Here is a 7,206-nt window from a genome sequence, read left to right as displayed (position 1 = left end):
ATTTTGTGTTATTTTGACTTTAGTACTAAAAGTATATTTTGAAGTTTCGGAAAAATAATGTCTTTCTAGTATTTTCTCAATGGTTTTTAAATGTCTATCCATTTTAAAAAGAAATACTATATATATAGATTTTATGATAAGATAAAGACATACAAAATAAGAACAAAATGCAATAAAAACACAATAAAAGATACAAAAATGCATAATAAAACCAAAAAAAATAATGGTAAAAGATTTCATTCATGGCTATTTCAGGTCACTTCGACTTAGCAGTCTTGTAGCTTTAGGTGCCGATTCCATTGACCCATTAACAATCTCAGGATAATCGGAGCATCTCAAATGAAAATAATCTCCTTGAAGTGTCATGTTGGAATTGCATGATGCCAAAAGAAGTAGCTTTAGTAAACCAGTCGATGCCTGGAATTCTCTTTCAATCATCTTCACTGCATTGTACTAATTTTGTCCCCTAACCCAGTGTAACTTATTTTATAATATACAGATATCAACTTAAATTGACTGTACATTTTAAAATATATTGATAAGTTGGTATTGGATAAAGATTGAATGAAAAATAAAATATATTTTAAATGTAACTTTCATTAACTTACAAAACAAGGTTTAAGCATTATATCATACTAATGTAACATTTAATATTATTCAATCTTATAAAAGTTGGATGAAAGAGAAGCTATATATAAAAATGTATACCGGACATTTTATGTTGATATTATCTATTGGCATCATTAACAAGTATCTTTAATATAAAAATTTCTCATCTGGGTAGAAGTCTTTCATATTATATGGCAACTCAACTTTTATATTATATGGCAACAAGAAATATTGCTATTTTGAACTGTTTTTCTTTTACAATGAGATATAAAAATAAATTTTCTTTTGATATGTGTGAGGGCTTCTTCAGGCCAAAATTTTATAAAGAGGTGAGCATAGTAATTTTTCAATTCTAATGGCTTTTAGATGATTGTTCTGTTTCTAATAATTTGAGTAGCATCTCTTTGCCAGAAATTTTTGACAGTTTTGTTTGGTACTTTTTAGTATCAAAAAAAATAATCATTTTGCTTTAAATTTAGTGTTTACTGGTTTCTGCAGAAAAAGGGGAGGAAAAAAAATAAAATAAAAAAATGAAGAAATAATAAAAATATATAAAAATAAAATAAAAAAGGCAAAACAAAAATACCATGCCGAACGTTCACCAAATTGGATTTTTGGAATTTATGTTATGAAAAAATGTTAGAGAAGAAAAAGTGTGACGTAAAGAGGGATTTTAGGTAAAACAGACCGTCCAATAGAACGCTGAGGAAAAACCCACGTGAATGTCAAAAATTCCAGACTTTGAGCGGATCCAGCGTACATAGAAAGAAAATCTTACATTCACGTGGGGAAAAACCTGGAAATTAATTGGCCGAAGAAAAGTATATTTCCAGGAGTAGAACATTAAGACAACCGGTAAGGCCGGTATTTCGAGAAAACGAGGAGTACTACTCGGTTAACCAAAGTTTATCAATTCACATCTGGCCGCATGGGCATAAATTCAATATCAGGAAAATGCACTCCAAACATGCTTTCTTGAAGCTAAACGGAAAAGGACATAACCAATTATGTCTCAGAAAGCAACAACTCTTATATAGGAAAAAATGTTATGGAAAGCTAAAGCTCGTAAATATCTGTATTAAAATCTGCACTACCACTGCTACTACTGCTACTCACAAGAGCATCCCAGTGAGCGAGGAAAAGTGAGGAGTTCTTCTCGCTCGTATCGGTGAGTGAAACAGAAGAAGCATCTTTCTGAGAATATCTCTTTAGTTTGTTCACAGCTTTATTTCTTTTACAGTTAAACTGACACAAGGCCAACAAATGAATGGTCAATTAGGGATACTTTTCAATGGACAATCTGTACAAGTCCACTTCTTTAAAACAATCCTTTAGTTTGATGAAAGATACGTGACAATTTTTTTTTTTTTAAATGGCATGTTCAATGCACTTTGAATCAAACCTTTTGTTTGGCTTTTTCATAACATGGCTTTTCAATGTTTTACAGAGTTTTTGTTAAAATTAACCCAGCCTCAGGTAGCAAGTCTAAGCATTGAAAATAAAATATCGAAAGTACTGAATTTTGAGTGTACATATGGTTCTGGGGCAAGGTTGGTTAAGGGTTAAGTTAGGTTAGCATCAGACTTGGCTCAATTGTGGCTGTAACTTAATTGTAATTAAATGTATTTTCATGAAGTAATTGTTATTGTATTTTATAAGGTACAGTCACAAGTAATTGTAATGATATGACTTGTAAGTGAATTACAAGTCCAAGTCATTGTAATTCAGTTGCTATTAAAATTTCAAGTAATCCTAATTCAATTACATTTACAATTGAAATTGACCCAAGTCTGCTAGATAGTATTTTTAAATTTGTTCTCCATCAATCCTGAGGTTCTATGATTTAAGCAAATACATTTTTAGGCTTGATTTAGGTTGGGCAGTATGTAAAAAATGTAATATATTAAAAATTTTTAAAAAAAACTTTGCATTGTTCCATTCACCACACTCTGTGAGTTTGTGAAAAATCGAGATAAGATGTGCAAGGCTTTTCATGATTTTCTTCGTTATCTCTGCCATAAATTCATTAGTTGGCCTGACAATCTGCAATTGCTCCATTGCAAAGTTCCCTGCAGTTTTCTGTATGGCTCTGTGGCTATTAGCATGAATAGAAATCAATTTGTTGACATTCCACCTGATTATGATGAAGGCAAGCTATATCTTCCAGTATGGTGCTATCTCTATCAGTCCCATGGTTATCTGTGGTCCAGGACTGAGAGCGCACTGTTTAAATGTCCTAAGGTATTGGCATGACGCATGGATGCATGAATATATGTATGTATGTATGTATGTATGGAAGTTTGTTTGTATGTATGTATGTATGTATGTATGTATGTATGTATGTATGTATGGAAAATTGTATGTAAGTATGTATGCATGTTTGAATGTAAGTATGTATGCGCGTTTGTGTGTATGCATGCATTACTTTTGCTAACATGATGCTGTCAACTGTAATTTAGGGTCATAAGTTTGTCCTTTTCCATTTGTCGTTTGATGTTTTGAGTGTTTTAGGTCACTTTTTTAAATTGTTTTACCTTTTTGTCAGTAAACATTTAAGGAGTTCATTTCTTCCAATAAAATGCTTTGTTTAATTTATATGTAAACTGAAATATTTCAAAAATATTTCTTGCTACTCAGTTTAAAGTCTTAAATTAGTTTACACCGTCCAAATTTTTAAACTTCAACTTTGTTTTTTAGATTTTAGTTTGTGAGAAATTGCTATTTGGGAAAAGTTTGAGGCTAATGACAAACAAATCTTCCTAAGCTCTGCTGTTTTGGTGATGGATTAAAGTACCATCGTTACAACAGATGAAAAGAACATTTAAATACAGAGGTTCTCCAAATGTTTTTTGACAGAAAAAATCTGTCGGGGCGCTAGTATTTTGAGTTGATTTTGGATTGTTCAACTTGGCTTTTGATCGCATTATGCATTTGAATCTGCTGCTGCCCAGTGTTATTTTTAAATCTTGGTTAGTTGGGTTATTTCTGAAAGAAGGTTAAAAAACCCAAATGTTTTAGAATGAAATTGTTGCAGTTTTAGTTTCATACAACGAGCCCATGTTTTCATTGTTCAAACTTACAGTTACCCATCGACTTATTCAAATGCCCACAAGTTTTTTCGTTCAAAGGGAGGGAGCCAGCACACAAATTCGTTGAAAAAGTATCGCTTCTCGGCCTAATGGCTAAGATCAAGTGTAGTATCTGTTCTTATCAGTTTAATATCTGGTACGCCGGCATAGTCCGGCTCATATATTAATCTGATTTTTGGCATTTGGTCAAGGGATCGTAGGTTTACCTCGCCCTGACCGCGGGTTGCCTCGGCGTTGCACTACTGCTGAGTGCGGCCCATTAAAAAGAGAAAAGAAAAAAAAACGGAACGATGCGGTTAGGGTCCAATCAAAAAACCACAATTGCGAAGATTGGGGCACGTCCGAGGCTCCCCACACAACGGGAAAGGCATACTTACCTGACGGGGAAGTAAACCTGATCAACATGGGGCTTCTTCCAGGGTGAGGCTCTTGCATTGCACTTCGCCTGGGCTGACCCCTGCGATTACCGCTAACGTCGGTAACTCGACCGTACAATTTCTGGTAGTGGGGGCCTGCGTTCGCGCTCGCCCCCTTTAAAGATGCAAAAAAAAAAAAACCCTCACTCAGCCCTCTATGAGTTACTGGACGTAAACGAGTATTTGAGAAAAGGTATATTTTATGTGTATTTATATGTTATGTATATATCCTCGAGTGAAGATTTGTCAGTGAGAAGGTAAACAAAGCTTCCTAAAAGTGTAAACACATTTTATTTCGTTCAAAAGTTCTTTGTTGTTGTTGTTGTTTTTTTTTCTTTCTTATAAAATCAATGAAAATCTAGTCGCAAACAGTAAGCGTGATCGAACGGCTGCAACACCAGAAATCATACAATGTGTGGCTGTAATAAAAAACAATAATGGTAACAATTGTTGAAAGAAAAAAAAAATAGTCGCAATAATAAAATTATGATAATAATAGTAAGATTGAAAATAATAACAATCGTAATAATGGTAATAAAAGATGATGATAGCAATAACAGACTAATAATAATACCAACAGCAATGATAATAACGATAATAACAATCGTAATAATCATAAAAAATAAGTAATGGCAATAACAAACTAACAGTAATGATAGTAACAACAATAGTAACAATTTCCATCCATTTTTGTATATTTCATATTGGATTCTGGTATATTTTTTGACTTGTAGTTTATGACTTGAAAACAGCTATTATTGCATGTTTGGATCAGTTACAGCAAGTCTACAAATCAACTTCGCGTAAGTTTCCAATGCCTTAACAATAATCTTTGAACAGGTGTGTAGCTATGAAATTAGCCTTTGGTATTGTTTAGATTGCCGTTTTGGAACGATTGCAACATAGCCTGAATGTTTGGCAACACACCGCTGCTCGCGATTGTAACACCAAACAACAGCTTGTTTAACTTCTTCGTCGTTGCGAACAGCTAGCTGCAAACGACGAGGAATGATCCTGGCTCTCTGGTTATCGCGTGCAGCATTACCAGCTAGCTCTAACATTTTCGGCGGAGAGGTTTTCAAAAACTCCAGCTAAGTAGATGGTGCGCCTAAACCGATGAGATTAGACACGACCAACAGGAAACTGAAGAAAGCCACTCTTAGCCTTAGCTTTTCCACCTTTTCCACGTGCTTACATTTTGTTTTCTACTGAAAACAGACTGACAGACTAGAGATCTCGTGCGGCTTTTTGTTAAACAGAAAAGAGTTTTTTGACCAATAGTGAAAAAGAAATAAACAATGCTCAAATGACGTAATCTTTTAAAAACCAATAGAAGTGCGTAGAACGGAAAAGTTATCAAGTTGGAAACCACAAATCTACTTTAAATTAAATCCAGTTGCAATGCAATGAAAACAAAGAAGAAAAAATTTTCACTGCTAAGCTCGTCGAAATAATCTGACGCACCAAAAGCCGGAGGAAAACAAGCGCCAAAGGTGGCAAAAAAAGGCGAGAAGCGCGCTGGTAAGAAAGGCGGAAAAGTCGCTGGAACTGGTGACAAGAAGCGCAAGAGAAAGAGACGAGAGTCTTATGCCACACAAATTTTAAAAACATTATACGCATTAGAAAATGGGTTCAAATGAAAATATCTGTTGCAATCGTTATATTTTATGGAGCAAACATCGCCGAGAACAAATTAGCTGCTAAAATAAAATACTCGAGTTGTTCTAATCCGTCTTAGTCTATGAACAACTGAAAACCTATTTGTTTTTTGTTGTTGTTGTTTTTTTGTTTGACTTGTTTTCTTTCTTCATTTTTTTTTTTTTTTTTCTTTTTTAGAAACGAAAACTATAAGAACTCTATTCCTGCAAAAAAAAAAAAATCAAATTTTAGCAAATTACTATTGGCTCCTAGTATTGTTTGTTTGTCACCATGTTTGTGTGCGTCAAGAATGTATAAATTGCATTGAGAATTGTCAATCAAACCAGAGTCCGATTTTTCTTTTTCATTTCTTCGTTGATGATTATAGAAAGACAAACAGCAGCACATTTCTTCCTTCCAGGCGTTGTATACTTATTTAATTATATTCTTATTGGCGCTTACAAGACAGTTAATGTAGTCTTTTGTGGTAAATTTTAAAACTATTAAGCATTAATTGGATAGTTACGAAATAACGAATGTTGTTAATGCTGGTAAGAAAATACTAATAACAAGGAAGTGGATGCAATGTGCTACCGTTAGTACTAACCATAATTTGATCACAAATGGAAAAGAAAGAAAAGAAAACAAAAAACTGTTTGAATAATTTCTTTTGAATAACGAATGTTTTTCTTTAGGAAGGTTGCAGAAAATAAAAGATTGAGAGAGCTTAACTACTTCTTGATTAGAATATGATCATTTTATGTGCAACTGAGGCAGAACATGGTTTTTACAAATCATTATTCAAATTTAATCATTAGATCTTGCTAAAATTTTTGTTTTTTTGTCATTAAATGCAAAAAATCTAACTTCTGCTTTTTTTTAAAAAAGAATCACACAAAGGCTTTGGCACTAGTATGAAACCGCAAGCTCTAAGATATCTAAAAGCATGCACTATCTTCCGACCATTCGCTGGGCACGGAAAAAACACATACTACATTTTAGTCACTGTGTATTAAGGTATGCATCAAATACTTGCCAATCGTATTTCGTTCATTTCGGGGTTTCGGGAAGGGGAACAATGAAATAAAAAAAAAAAGCCTACGATCGAATGATCGCGTACACTTTTCATCATTTAACTGACAGGTAAACTGAAGGAGTTACTACGCTCCACGAATTTAGTTTAACTTAGTTACTTAGTTACTACGATCTTAGTTTAACAACGGTGTAGTGGTTACGCGCAGTCCTACTAAAGTTTTTGGTGTCGGCCTAGCGTCAAGGAGCCGAAAAGGTGCTTTTGGTTTGTTTCTAATAAAAAAAAAAAAAAAAAAAAAAAAAAAAAATGAAAGAAAAGAGTATCTAAGGCAAAACCAAGACAAGTGAGTTTAGAGGAGTTCCATTTAAGTTTTTATCATTTATCAAGAATGCTTTAAGTAACAAAAAGTACTGCGCTACTT

At 33.5% G+C, this 7,206-nt stretch overlaps 1 protein-coding gene and 2 non-coding genes across 3 annotated transcripts in view; all 3 read left to right on the top strand.

The window, feature by feature from the left end:
- Positions 1–1,372: 1,372 nt before the first annotated feature.
- LOC149877743 (uncharacterized) overlaps positions 1,373–7,206 on the top strand; it is a 392,865-nt gene continuing 387,031 nt past the window's right edge. Inside the window, exons 1-3 of the mRNA XM_090073507.1 lie at positions 1,373–1,777; positions 3,307–4,917; positions 4,992–6,769. The gene's annotated coding sequence lies outside the window, so the exon portion shown is untranslated. The remainder of the gene's footprint in view (positions 1,778–3,306; positions 4,918–4,991; positions 6,770–7,206) is intronic.
- Positions 3,772–3,963, top strand: LOC149877790 (U2 spliceosomal RNA). Its single transcript, XR_016448245.1, has one exon. It is a non-coding gene; the product is annotated as a U2 spliceosomal RNA (small nuclear RNA).
- On the top strand, positions 4,068–4,231 carry LOC149877789 (U1 spliceosomal RNA). Its single transcript, XR_016448168.1, has one exon. It is a non-coding gene; the product is annotated as a U1 spliceosomal RNA (small nuclear RNA).

The sequence above is a fragment of the Hydra viridissima genome, unplaced genomic scaffold (genome assembly GCF_058129835.1).
Source record: "Hydra viridissima isolate aposymbiotic clone 2 unplaced genomic scaffold, HvirCarnegie_v1 scaffold_16, whole genome shotgun sequence".
Taxonomy (NCBI): domain Eukaryota; kingdom Metazoa; phylum Cnidaria; class Hydrozoa; order Anthoathecata; family Hydridae; genus Hydra; species Hydra viridissima.
This window is presented reverse-complemented; position numbering and strand designations above follow the sequence as displayed.